Source organism: Charadrius vociferus, unplaced genomic scaffold, assembly GCF_000708025.1.
Source record: "Charadrius vociferus isolate BGI_N301 unplaced genomic scaffold, ASM70802v2 scaffold79, whole genome shotgun sequence".
Classification (NCBI taxonomy): domain Eukaryota; kingdom Metazoa; phylum Chordata; class Aves; order Charadriiformes; family Charadriidae; genus Charadrius; species Charadrius vociferus.
Genome location: NW_009650182.1, coordinates 1,137,343 through 1,152,470, shown reverse-complemented (window position 1 = coordinate 1,152,470; position 15,128 = coordinate 1,137,343).

The window sequence follows — 15,128 nt, the reverse complement described above, 5'->3', positions numbered from 1 at the left end:
CACTGAATAGGGCACCCACCCAGAAAAATTACGTACTTGATGAGGACTAAGAATCGTTTCCTGTTGAACACTACTAAAACCAAGGTGCAGACATGTAAATATTGGTGTTGAAATATCATAGAATCATAGAATTGTTTAAGTTGGAAGGGACCTTGAAGATCATCGAATTCCAACCCCCCTGCCATGGGCAGGGACACCTCCCACTAGACCAGGTTGCTCAAAGCCCCATCCAACCTGGCCTTGAACCCCTCCAGGGAGGGGGCATCCACAGCTTCTCTGGGCAGCCTGTTCCAGTGCCTTACCACCCTCAAAGTAAAAAATTTCCTCCTACTGTTTAATCTAAACCTGCCCTCTTCCAGTTTAAAGCCATACCCCCTCGTCCTATCACTGCATGACCTAGTAAAAAGTCCTTCCCCAGCTCTCCCATAGGCCCCCTTTAGGTACTGAACGCTCTGCAATAAGATGTCCCCGGAGCCTTCTCTTCTCTAGGCTGAACAGCCCCAACCCTCTCAGCCTCTCCTCACAGGAGAGATGCTCCAGCCCTCGGATCATCCTTGTGGCCCTCCTCTGGAATGAAGTGATTGGACTTTGTACATGCATGAACATGTTCATGTTCATTGCATGAACACTTTATATGTTCACTAACATATGAAGGTGATGAATGAGTAGGTCTCGAGTATCAAACAGATTTTCTCAAAGTTATCTCAATTTCATATGAATCAAGTAAAAAAGTGATTAGCTGAGCTGGGCTGAGCCCAGTTGGAAGACTGGTGTTGCTGAAGGGAACAGCCCTCCCACCTCTTTCTCCTCTTCCTCCTCCTCCTCTCCATTCTCACCTTGCTTTGACCTCCCAGGGAGCTGATTCAACTCACTAAACCAGCAGAAAATGAAGGGAAAAAACGGAAGAGGGGTTTGCTGGTTTAGTGAGCTGCACTGTATCACATCGAGGCCATCCGGTCAGATCTGCTTCTCTCAACCATGCCCTCATGGGCCAGGGGCTTCTGCAGGTTTTATGCACCACCTTGTTGCACGCCAGAGCTGACCACCATGAAACACGTTGAAGACTAATCAGCTGCTCTATTTGCTTATCCATTTGGTAATCTTCCCCTGGAAAGTACAGCTGAATTTACCTTGGTATCAACAGAGAAAGATGGACTTTTGGGAGAGAGATTCAGAGCAGAAGTCCAACTTTGCCTTCCTTCACCAGCTTTTGGAGAAATATATGTCCCACGGAGGCACAAGGAGCACTCCCTAGCAGCACTAGGCTAAGTCTAGTTATGAGCCACCCCAGCAGTATCATCGAAAACTCTGGGAAGATGATTTGGCCCAAAATCCTAAAATACAGATATTTTATCTGAAACAGCTTGAAAAATAAACAACCCACAAGAGAAGATGTATTTTTTTAATTCAATTTCCCATTAGGAGAAGTGCTTATTCATTGAAGTGATAATATGAAAGTGCATGTCTTCAATTGTGATAAATAAATAGCAACTCTAGAAATTATACTTTGTTATCAATTTTCAGGCCTACTTCACTAATGCTAAATGGAAAATTTGCTTTAAAACTATGATATGGATTCAACCTTTTCGCAAACTTTAATTAACAGTATCGGTCATATTTATTGTATTTTGCTATTTATTGAAAATAGAAAATATATATATATTTGCAGAAGCAGCAATTGAAACCCACAGAATATTATTCATTTGCAAAGGCAAGCAAATGTTTACTGTTACATTTAGACAGGCAAGACTAAACCCCTAATTTTTCATTGAAGTCAGAAAAGCATATGAAAATTAATTTGCCTGTTTAAGTTATGCAGACTTTTCAGGCTTACATGTCATAACCTCCTTGGATAAGTGAAGACCATATCTCCTAAAGTCAATGGAATTATTCTATTAGAAAAGAAATAAAAATTAGACCAAAAAGCCTGAAAATATGACCTAACAATCTCCTGCTACTGAGGTTTGGCACTGCAACTGAAAGCTGGAAAAATTTGAGTGTGTGTATGTGTATGTCTGTTATCGGTTTTGTGTTATTCTGGAGCTTCCATTTCCAACTTTGGTTGCAATATTTGTATCAAAACAGTTGAAACCCACATTTCAGAGCAGCAGAATCTGTTTATGTTCATACAGAGGACTCCTCCAAAGGCTGAAGTGTGGCATATCCATATTCAGATTCAACCTGTCCCCACTATACTCAGTGGTAATGCTGTTACCGATTTCGACAGAGCCACGTCACCTGAAAACTTGAGTGGAAGCCAAAACCTACAAAAATCCACCTTTCTGGGCTTTTCTGTATGAATAAGTGTCACTCTAGCACATGGGACCATGCCTTTCTCAATCCACGGTTAAAATCATCATCATTCCCTGCAATATGAACATTATATTAGCATGTTACTTTACTGTATATTTTACTGGATCTTCAGTCCTTGGTGCAAAAATGGTAGTCCAGTTAAAGCTCAGCTGTATTTTACTCCATCTCATTTCACCGTGTTTTTTTTTTTTTTTTTCCTTTAAGAGGACCAAGGCAACAGCAAAAGAGAAAGATGATTCAGCAGGCTACTGCTGATACCAGCAGAACTGTGGTTCAAAAATGCGAGGCCGGGCAGCAAAACTACTCCTCTTCTTGCATTCCAGAGAGGAAGCTGATTTTCCTCTTCTCCTCAGTGTATAGTCCAACAGCAATGAGCAGAACTGATATTCTGAGCAGTCAGACCGATATGGATGATACGGAGACTTCCTGACCCTTCTCCCCTTGCTAAGCCACAGCTACACTGAATCTTGGCTGAGGTTCTGGCAGAGTCAGATTAGTTCTTTTATTGCACATTTCTTTTCCACGTTCCTTGAATATCTGGATTCAAAATACCATAATATCAAGTAAAAGAGGTCTTTTTTCCCCACTTTTTTGATTTTCCAGGATGGAAACAGAAGCAGGAAAGTTAAAAACTTTGCAAACTTGCAAAAAGTGTCTCAGGAGATGCCAGGTTTCCTCCATTTCTAATGATGCACTTAGAAGAGGGAAGTTTTCAAGTCTTGAGTTTACACAGCAGCTGATATTGTTCTGTTAAGTTAATATCCTCTTCATGAGGTGCCACCCTGAGCAAAGACAGTCCCTCACGCACTGGCATCATAGAACAGTTGTCATTCTACCTCTGTGGAGCTCTGGGAGCCCAGCATGATCCGGAATGAGCAGAATGTACCCTTAGTACTTTCTGAATTGTTAAAAACAAAACTTAGTTTTACATGCCAGTGAAGTTCATAATGTCAGTTTTGCCACTGGCAAAATATGTTCTGTGTCCACATAGTTCTTCTTGCACCCTCGCTTTCTGCAAAATAGTTCTGCACAACAAGTGAAATGAGAATGCTTCCAACAGGTTTTAAAACAGAGGTATTGTGAAGAAGCATTTTGTATTGTATTGAGATCTCGGGCCAGGAACTAGGATTGGCTTTTTTTTAGCAGTGCACCATGGGAAAGCTCAGCTAACAGAAGTGTGTCCTTAGAACCTGCTGACATGTCTGGAAAGATGGGGCAGTGTGGCTCTTCTCCTACAGAGTCAGTGGTATATCACAGCCCTGCACAAAGTTAACATCGACATACGCAGTACTGTCAATTTTTGGGCTGATGGGAAACTTCTTTTCTAGGGATTGGCAATCAGTGCCACTACATTCATAAAGCATGCTACATTCACCACATGCGTAAAGCAAATGCAAAAATCTTTTCTCCTACAACAAGTACGTACTTATCTAAGTATTGGATTCTTTCTTTCACATAAAACAGCTTAAAAACATCAAATTTAAAGAAGAAGAAACAAAACACTTCTTGAAAACATATTTTCACAAACTGCACTGCAGAGTATAGAAATGCCTTTACAAAAACATACACAAAATTCATTGCTCAGGGCAACTATTATTACTCCTGACTGTTACTGCTCACTCTGGGGCATCTGTCCTTTAGTTTATACCTGCATCTGTCTTAGAGATATGATCTTAACAAATATTGTTCACTCCTACATACTCTGGATGAAATCCTATTCTCTCTGAAAGCAATGGCAAAACATCCTTTGGTGCAGTCAAAATTTTTTCTGTAATTATAACTACAGTTTATTCCCTGTTTCTAGTGTAAGTTTCTCTCTGCATGATGCTGGCGTACTCCTTCCATCTGACTCCTAACATATTAAATTTCCTACTTGTTTTTACAAATGTAAAGCCAATGGTTTCCAGAACTTCATTCCTAGATCACTGACTTGCACACAATTTGTCAAAACTTAGTTAAAATATTCAGTGTCCCCACTGGCCTAAGGATGATAAATGGGATGTCTGTTCCTCATATTTCTCTCCTTAGGAAGCTCTAGAAACCCCGTTTATGTGAACTGAAATCCACTATCAGAGACTAACCAAGAGAAACTTGTCTGGTAAGTGATACTTCTGTGCATTTGCTGATGTAGTCAATTAAAGTAATAACCTAATATCCGTGGGCTGGCTCCGTTTCAAAATACTTCCCAGTCTTTTCCCATGTATGACTGACTAAGGAATCTGCATGTAACACTGACATGAACATTACAGATGTTTTTTCTACATAGCTGGCAGAGACGCATTTAATCATTGCTGATTAAAACTATAAGCCAACCAATTATTATCGCTAACTGCACCCCAAACATAACAGGATGTTTTTTTGACATATCACTGCTACATGTCATGCAAACATTGAGTGGCCTCAGGTTTTTGCTTAGCAGGAACAATTCTAAATGCAGACAGCAGAAAGACTCCTTCGGATGCTGCCCTGTGCCCGCTTATGAGCAGTATAGCATGCAGCTAAAAGAATGACACTTCAGTGATACTACAGCAGTGAATAACATTTGCTTTATCTCCATTACAACCCTGCTGTAAGCGTGTTTTAAAGAAAAAAAAATAATCATTCTTACGATGCGATTTGTTGGATTCAGACTGGAATTTGTGCCACCAGCTCTCTAGCTTCATTCCTTCATGCTTCATCTGCCCAATTATCAAATCCCCAGTTGTACAAAGACACAATTCAGCTGTTCTGAGGGCTTAACTGTGCCCTCAGATACAGGGATGTGCAGTGCTCTGCATCTTGTAACATCAAAATGCACAGCAGCCAGTTTTTACTGGGTACACAGAGATGCATCCACATCTAAGTACTGAAGTAAACAAGTAAACACAATTCAAAAGATCGTTTAAGGAGACAAACACGCATTCAGATGCAATGAACTGCTGACCTCGTCAAACCAGGAACATACACCAAAACAGCACTGAAACATGAACGCTGGGAAAACAGATGCTCTGATTTACTTGCACTGTCCTCCAAGAGTAGATATTCCGGATGTGCAAGTGCGCTGAAAACTAGACATTTATCCAACTTGCTGAATATCTGACATTCTCTTTCATTTTTGGTAACCAGCTATTCCCTTTTCTCTGAAAGATTTATGTCTTCCACATCCACTATCTCCCTGTCAGTTCATCTCCCTGATTATCAGTCACTTCTGAGAAAATCCCTATGATCTAAGATGGTTTATATGTGCTTACATCTTTTATATCACATGTTAGAAAATGAGGATTCTTTTCTGTGCTGGAATGACCAACACGCTGACGTTCAGAAAATGTTTAAAGAGAAATACTACAGAAAAAGACGATGCAGGCGGAGCTCCATTCCAGAATGATGCACCAAAACCTGCTTTTGACCGGTACTGAGCCATGGGTTGTTCACTCTTTCCAGATGTCTATGGTGGATCACACCTTTTTCTAGGCAAAATAATAGAAGGATCATTATAATTCACATCACTCACAGAAATGTGATTGAGGGCGGTGAAAGGAGATTTCTGATCTTCAGAAAGGAAGGAATGGTTTCAGTCCAACTACTTTCTGCCATCACAGAGCCCCAAATAGCATAACCAGCGCTAGCTGGCACTCATGGCTGTGACACGGATCACTTGATCAAGGGCTAAGTGACAGCTGAGAAAGACTGATCACCTGTACCCATTGGTACCTTCTCCGAGAGACCCATGCAGACAAGGAAGGGAAGACCTCACTGTTCTGGCATTGCCTCTGTCGGCAGGCATGTTTGCCACGTTTCTGATGAAAGGTCATTTCATGGTGTTGAGGATGGTTTTCACCCCATCTCCTTCAGGTATCTGCAATTCCAAGAAAACAGAGATGTACATGTCTTCTCCTCCCTCTTGTCAGTGACAAGAGTCAGGAGCCTCCAGGAGCCATTCAGAGCATTTAGGTTAAAATTCTGAAATAGCCTGTGATAGGCAATGTTTGTCCCTCTGCCACATGCACATATTTCCCCCGGAGGAACTAATCATGGAGAAAAGATCCATGAATGGTAAAGATGGGAACATTTGTAAACAAGTAAAAAGAGGACTTCATTCCTTGCAGCTTCTTAAGCACTTTGAAGCACTTCACCATACAAAGTATTATAATAAAGTGGAGTTAAGAAATGGGGACAAAGACTCAAAGGCTTCCTCTCCCTGATGAAACTGTTTGTTAGGGTTTTGTAGCATGTTTTAGCAGGGGAGCACACAAACAGATCTATTCTTTAAAAGCAGACTTCATTTTTACTGACAGGCTGAGCTGTCAGAATTCATTACGCATACAGGTAAAATCAAAATGCAGATCTCTGCAGGAATAAATACCTACACAGCCAAGGTGCTAGTTTACTATGGTTACTACTCAAAAATATGTCAGATATGAGTTTGTGGAAAAGCTCCTGTTAAAACAATAAATGAAAAATAATGGACATGTGTCACTGAAGCCTTCTTAAAAGGTTATATGAAAGACTTTATAATTTCAGAAGCACTGATTTTTCCCTTGGAGCACAGCGAGAAGTTGCTAGGCTCCTGAGAAAATAAATAAAATGGAGACGTTCATTTTTCATTCTCAGTAAAATATTGATGAAGCACCTTTGTCAAAATCTATTTGGCAAACCGCATGGTATATCTCAAATTGCTGCATTTTATGTTTCTGGACATGAAGAACATCATCTTTCAAGATGCTCTAAAATAATAGTTATAGTGAAACAAGAATATTGAATTTTGGTTTATTACAATCCACTAGGTAATAAAACTGTCAGTGTTACATTTGGACAATTTTACTGAGTGGAATAAAGACTCATAAAGGTCAGTGTTTTTCACACTTTTTTAGATGCTCACCGACCATTTTCTGTTTTTACCAGTTTTTGGCTTCATTGTCATTAAAGTCATTGCCTTGAGAGAGCTGCAGACTTATAAATATTAACATGTATTTTCTGTTTGGATTAATAGGATTGACAGGTAGGTCAGTGTCCCAGACAAAAGGAATCTTTTTAAAAAAAGACTTGGGTCACTTCAGAGTGGTGCAAGTATACCAATGATTGAATTGTACCTGTGTTTGATGAACACAAGGTGGGTAAGTAAAGTAGAGAGGCGATTCTCCTCTACGAAGGGGAGAGAGCAGAATCAGAAAAAAGAAATCATTTAAGACTCATGAGATGCGCAGATGCAGGGGAACTCCATCAGTATCCCCATGCAGCACTCCACTAGATATGTATGTATAAATATACATACATGTGTATGGTCAGTTGAAAAGCTCACTGCCCTCATTGCATTTCACTGATGATAAGAAGACAAAGGAAAGAGCTTCCCATCTTCAGATCAGCCTTTACAAGCCCCTGTGCTGCAACCCGGCTTAGAGCTTAGGAAACCCTACAGCTGGCCGAAAGGTTTAGGGAGCCATGTGCCTGCCGGTCTCCATCATCCCTGCGTTTGTTCTCTCTTTCACTCAAAGCTCAGACACAGGGAGTCCCGGGGACTTGTGCACCAAAGCCCTTTGTGCAAGTCTCACCTCGGAACAGCTCACAGGTCACTGTTAGCAGCAGGCTGTCGGCCGGTGGAGTCAGACGGTCGGATCTGGGTCCCTGGCTGGGAGGCAAAACCACTGTGAATGGTTTTGTGCTCCTTCGCAATTAGGTATTTGTATGAGGAATAACCTCATTTGTGAGAATGATCATGAATAGCAAATAAAAGGAGGTATGAATACGATCACACTGAACAGCTGTTCAGAACTGGAACAAATGTTGGCGAATACTCATTTGCAGTATTCTTTTAGCTCTGGATTTTCTTTTCTCCCCTCAAATATGGTCTCTACTTGAGTGGCTTAGCAAAATAAAGACAGATGGCAATGGATTATCTCTAACACTTCATTAATTGCAGTGCAGCCATTACAGTATTTCTAAAGCCCTCGCTAGAGCTTTGCCTGATGATTTCCTTTTAACTGAGTTGCATGCCACTTAGTGAGTAGGGACCTAATAAGAAATTGTGACTTATTAATTAAGAATGCCTATGTTAGTCATAACAGCATATGAATACATTGGTAAATTTCATGGCTGAATATACTGCACATTTAGGAAAACTTTTTCAGTGTAAAATAAGAAACAACAAATTCTTGCAGAGGCATGGCTGCCTTATACTGCTGTGCAGTCGTAGCACAGCTAGTGAACGGAATCAAGCCAGATTTTAGAGCCTAATTCACTCTGATGTCATTCAGCTTTCAAAATTAGGAGACTAATTTCCTTTTTCAAAATTGGCTTAGGCACATACAGCCAAACTCAGAGGTGATTCAAAGCCTAAAGATGCAGATAACACACAGGGAAATTACTAATGCAACCAGGTACTTAGTTTTAATGACCTCACAGGCTATCTGGAAATCTCTTGGATATATTTCCTTCTGTTTATAAAAATGTGATTCATCCAATCCTGGAATAGAAGTAATAGCAGCTGACTTAAGTAAGCCACTACCCTCACACCTACGGATAAGTGGCAGCACATGTCTCATTTCTTCTCAATTTTTCTTCTCAATTCTCTTTCAGATAAGCGGTAGGTTGAAATATATGTGAAAGAAACATCTGTTGAACAATTTTGAGTAATCTTGTTTAAAAAAAGCAGATAGCATGCAGAAAGGGAAAGGACTATATCCATAAAGGATCTCCCAGTTCTGATAGAGAGCAGCTTTAGGTAGTAACTGATAGGCGCTTACTCAAAACATTGTCACATTTCCCTTTTTTTTTCTTAAAAATTGTGAGGTGTTCACGCACCTTGTCACTGCATATCAGACAGGAATTTTGCAGCACCAACGTTCGCAATTCAATGGAGTTATCAAAGTTCACAGACATTCATCCAGTGAAAAGCTGTCTATCTCCAGCAGCTGCACAGCCAGTTCAGCTTGCGTGTCCGAAGAGAGGATACCTCAGAGGTCAGAAGGACGAGAACTGTGTGTCACATGGAGGTATTCAGACCTGAAGGAATTAGGGAAATTGGAGATGGAAAAAAGGTGTAAGCAAGTGAGAGGTGGCATAGGATCACTAATATGAAGTGTTTCTGAGGAGGATGCTCCCTTCGCACTCTGAGCGCACTCTGATCTCTGAGGAGATGCCTGTGGTCCAGGCCAGCTGGAGACACTCTGAAGGTCCATCATCACATGCGATGCATCCTCATGGTTGACTCAGCCAAAGCCTGCTGTGCTGTCCTGGTATCCTTCCCCAGGCTTTCACAGGCAGCAGATCCTATGGCACAGCAGTAGTCAGTGTCCAGACCCCACTGACAATAAATTGCCTTGCCCCGTGCATAGAGGACACTGTGCTCAACTCCACTTCCAGAGGAGTGGCAGGGCTTTTCCTGTACCAGCCTGAGCAAACTTCCATCCCTTCCCTTCCTTTCCAAGGTGGCACCACTCCACCAAACTCAGCACAGGCTAAAGAGAAACTGTTCATCCTGCCAAGTGGCATCTTTGGGTTAATAGGCAGCCACAGCAGAGAGAGAGGTATTACCTCTGCCTATGAGACAATAAAGTCCACCACTGGAACAGTCTGATCCTGGTGTCACAAAGAAAATGGCAAACAAAAGGGAGGTCAGAAAGGCCAACAAAAATAATGTGTGCTCTGGAAAGTCTGGCTTAGAAACTGAAATCTGAGGTGCTCAGCCTTGATAGCCTTACTTCGGCTAAGCAATAACTCAGTCTCAGTCTAATAGTGCCAACATGAGGAAAAAGATTACTGACTGTCGCTGGCTCTTGCATTTTGCGAAGAGAGAACAAAACTGAAGAAAAGAAAAAAAAAGAAAAAAAGAAAAGCAGATGAAATAGGAGCAGCAGCTAAACAAAATCAAACCAGAAATAGCACATTCCCAGCAGCAAGGGTGGATAATTAGCCACTGGAACAGTTGTTTGCCACTGTATGTGGTGAAGAAACTAAGTCTTCAAAGCAAGGTTGGACCTGTTTTCCTCTATCCAAACAGAAGTTTTGATCTTTATGCAGGAATCACCGAGGTTGTTTCTGACATGCGTTGTTCTGAACGTTGGACCACATGATTTTTATATTTCCTTCTGGTCTATCAGACTATTTATGGACTACATGTTTTTCATATACCAGGTTGTTAAAAAAAATGCAAGCGATACTATGTTGACTTTTTCTTCTACATTTGTTGTTATTTATTAAGAGGGTTCCCAAGAGCCCGAGTAAGTGCCAGGCCCCTCTCCGGTTCTCCCCAGCTGAGTTAGAGGATGAAATCCAGCTGTGCCTCTGAGGGGGTGATGCAATGCCCAGTGTCCCCTGCCTCCCCGAGAGAAATCTGCTGCCCTGCATTGGACATCGCGGCTCACCGTGCGGTGCGTGAGGAGCACCGGGTGCTTCGGGTGGGATTCAGGTACAGGCAGCACACCGAGTGGGGAGATACCTACACTAGCTCTGAGAAAACGCAGACAGACAGATGCTTATTTCTCTGCTTGCTTGGCCTAATTCTGAAATGCAAGGGAGTAACCAATGCAACCTCTGGACTTACAGCTCAAAAACAGCTCTCAGATTAGACTGTAAGGTGTTGCTTTTAAAACCGAGCTAGGCTCACCCTCGCCTTTTAAAATGAAGGAGCTGACAGTTCTGCTCAACAGCAACAATTCCTTATCAGAGGGCACTTGGTCAAACACAGGACTGCTTCAGACCCTGGAACATGGGCTCAACCCCAGCCACATTTAGACAATAGGTAACACTGTGAATGTGAGTACTTTCCAAACCTTGCACTGAATATATGGTGTCAAAAGTCTCACTGGACCATGAAAAGGAAAAGCAAGTTGGAATAGACAAAGTTTGGCTTTTGATTCCAATGGGAATAGAATTAGATAGATAATTTAGCTTTTAAAGTACATGCATAGAACAAATTTGTCAGCGCTTCCTTTCGTAATGGGCTATCATTAATTTTACCACGTTTTTTTCTTGAATCTAGGACTTTCACACATCAGGTGCTCTCTATTATTGTGTTCAAATCACATCTTTAAAGTCTTATTTCAAATGAATCTTTACGACTTATTAACTACACTGCATTTGTATCTCTTTAGTTTTAATTGTGCATATGCAATTTTTGCAAAATCTTCTCAAGGCAGGACACTGATTAACCGCATGTTTTGAAAAGATTGAGTAACAATGGTAAATAGCAATAATTATTTCTGCTAGTGCTGGGAAAGGGTGAGGGTTAACAACTTATTCCGAAGAGAGACACAGAAATGTGTAATTTTGTAGCAGCACAAGACTACTTTTCTGAGGTGAGCTTTCAGAGGTTGGTCTCATGCTGATCTTTTGACGGAAAGATTCTTTTTTGATTTATGGCTGAACAGGCACAAAGAAAGCATGCGCGCAGTAACTTCCCATGAAAATTCAAGGGAGCTCTGAAAAATAATTTTTAGGAGTTTTAGAGGGTAGAGTTATGAGTAACTATATTAGTGACTCTGTCCCTTTCTTTCCTCTTTAATTTGCACCCAATACAGGAGTGTAGGAATTGTTATTCTAGAAATGCGGTCCAATACTCCAGCAGATGTTTCAACGTAAGATTTAAGAACTTCTCAGTAAGTGCAGGTGGAGTAGTTGTCCCTCATCATTATGTCTCCTCCTGATCCAATAAAGATAAGCCTATGCATAAGATTTTCTAGCTATTTCACAAAAGTGTTGCCATTCTTTATAGTCACTCTAAAATCTTTTTTTGAATTCCTGATTTCATTGTCTTTTTGTTGTAGTGAGTTCCACTTTGCAGGTTGTCTGTTTCACCACTTTTTTTCTGAATCTTGCTCTTTTTCTCTCCCCAGTACTGTTCATTGTATTTTAGACGGGGCTGCGCACTTGGTTACAGCATTATATCTTCTGCAGGGTTTATCACCCCATTCTTATCTCTGTGGCATATCCTGTCTTTTATTGACTGCATTCAGCAGAACCTTAATGGCGCTATGGTGAGAACCCGGCCTCTTTGCTGGGCTGATAAGGTCAATTGAGAATTCTCTAATGTCTGGGTAGTTCATACTTTTCTCTTCAACAGGCATGATTTTATGTTGCTTAACACTGAAATTCACTTGCCATCGTTCATCTGGATAACTGAGGTCTGAACTCCTCAGCCTTCTGGTTCTTTTAAGTCACCTTGACTCATCTTTTCCCCAGTGATCACTTCTCCTTCCAAACCACATATACATACATATAATAAACACTCTATACCTAAACAAGCTGATGAATCATATCCTAATCTTAACCACTTTCTTTATCACTGTTTCTCCACCTGCTCTTCTTCTTGAAAACAGGTCACACGAGGCTATGCAAGACCACAGCCAGCTTTGCTAGGGACCATGCCGAGTCACCAGCATTTCACAGCCATCTCGAAGCAAGGCACTCTGAAGGGAGACAACGATGAGCAGCAACACAGGCTGCAAGCAAGGTAAAGTGCAACCCATTATCAAAACGTGCTGCTTTGCAGCATCATTATGTCTCCAGTTTACACCATAAGAATTGACAAATTAGCAAAACAAATCTGTGCACTCCTACAGATCCCTTCAGATGCTTTGGAGGGTTTGAGTGTGGGATTGAGGTTGATAAGATTATATGTCGGCTGCACCCATCTGATTTGAAAAAATGCCAGGAAGCAGTTTAATAGAAACTTTATTTAAATCTCTGCTATGACTGTGTTTCAGTCTTTATCAGGCATTTCACAACAATAAAAAATGCATCATCATTTTTCTCACAGCACTGAAACTTTACCAGTATTTTGTAAGGCCTGTGGTTTCTGTTCAAGTATAAACCAGCTCATATTTCCCTCTGACCTTAAACTCCATTCTGTACTGTTGAACAGTAGGAGGATTTCCTATAAGACTTGGGAAACCTACATGAACTCGGGAAACCTACCTTTCATCTTTCACATGGAATAAAGCTCCTGGGAATCATAGCAGATAGTTTTACATGGAAATCTAATTGCCTGAGGAACAGCCCTCATTTTCCAGAATAAATAGGCATTCAGAAGTATAGCAGCTATGATTTTGATCAAGTTTGTTACAGCTAAAGGTATATCTTTATAGAAAAGTCATTAATAAAGCTATTGCTGTGCTGCTGTTATGAAGGATGGGGAAAAAAGATTTAACAAAAAAATGTTCTGATAAATTTCACACAACAGACAAACACTCATTAAACATTTTTGGGGTACATCAAAGTTCAGTAAACCCCCTGTTACTTTTAAGCTTTTTACATACAAGGGCACTTTCCACTTTCATCCCACCCTTTTTCCAGATGCATGAATACACCGGAGCAGAGCTACGCACAAGAGCTGCAGATTCACCAGAGGAAGGGAAGTTGGTTCTCCCAGGAGTTTCAATCCAATTTTTCACATAAGAGTTGTGATAAAGTCCAGACACATTTAAAAAATATTGGCACTGTACTAATACCAACGACTGGGCTGTTTGGGTTTGTAATGGATGGTCTGTGCTGGAGATGCAGAAGCTGTTGCTGGTCTGGGCAGTGTTTTGTACTGAGCTTTAGATCAGAGCAAGTGATTGATTCACACTGAGCTTACTCCTACTTTCTTTGGCAGAGCAGCCTTAATTTTCATCTCAAATAACAACATTTCAGTTTAGGCACCTTAAACCGGTGAGTTGAGGAGGCTGGCATGGCCCCTGCTACAGCAGGAGGGAATTTGGGGCAGCCAACCCTGATTGTACCTCCTGCCTTCTCCTGCCTTTGCAGTCTGACACCTGGGTCCTTTCAGCATGCACGGATAGCTACGCAGTGGCTGAGCCGGGAAATGCTTAATTGGTGTAATACTGTCAGACTATGCTAGCAAAGGGTATGAACCTATCCGGAACATCTGAACACGGCATCTTTTCAAAATACCGAATGACCCATACTAACAGATTAAGTTTATTACAATATTTTATTAAGACAGAAGAAGGGAGAATAGTCTTCCTGTTCTGGGAAACTGCTGAGTTTTTAAAAATTAATTTTCACTCCCAAACCAGGTCAAACAGTCAATGCGGAAAATTTCCTCAACTCGGCCACCATTAGTAATAAGAAACAATGGGAATTATTGACCCATCTCAGCACAAAAGTGTTTCATTTTTGTTTGAACATTGTGTAATTCTTTTTTCTTTCCCACGAGTTAAATAAATTTGCTTAAACAACAGCCTTCACAGCAAGAACAGTTTGAATTTTTTGGTTTGAAAATAGAATTCTTTTTTATGAATTCAGAACATTTTTATAAAACCAAATCCCAAATAAGAAATTCATTAAAATCAGTCCCTTTCCACAAATACGCTTGAGTCTTCCGAGTAAAAGCTTCTGATAAAAAATAAATCCAGTTTCTCTTTGCTCTTTGAATAAGAGTGAAACTCACTGTTTCTCACATCTTTCTTTTGCAAATGTCAGAGAGCTCCAACTTTTATAACAACATGATTAAATCTGTTAGTTTTCATTTGCATAAATATTTTAGCAACTGCGATAGACTTCAGTCTCAATGTTTTATCTCAGTATAGGAACAGCTCGTCCTTGGGAATCTCTTTTCCTCATTTTTATAAGCTTGTATAGATATGCTGAAACCAGACACAGTAGGAAATGTGCCGCCAATGTGTTTCATGACCAGAGCAGTTTTACTACTATTGCATTTGATTAGGCTGCTTTATTCACTCCAGTTATCTTCTTCAAGGTCAAAAAATCCGTCCTGCAACAGCTGTTTTCAGTGTACTTTTCCTGTATACTAACCTATACCCTCCCAGTAACACTAGGTCAAATAAAGTGATTAACCGTTCATAAACAAAATGGTGATGTATTATAACCACAGAAAG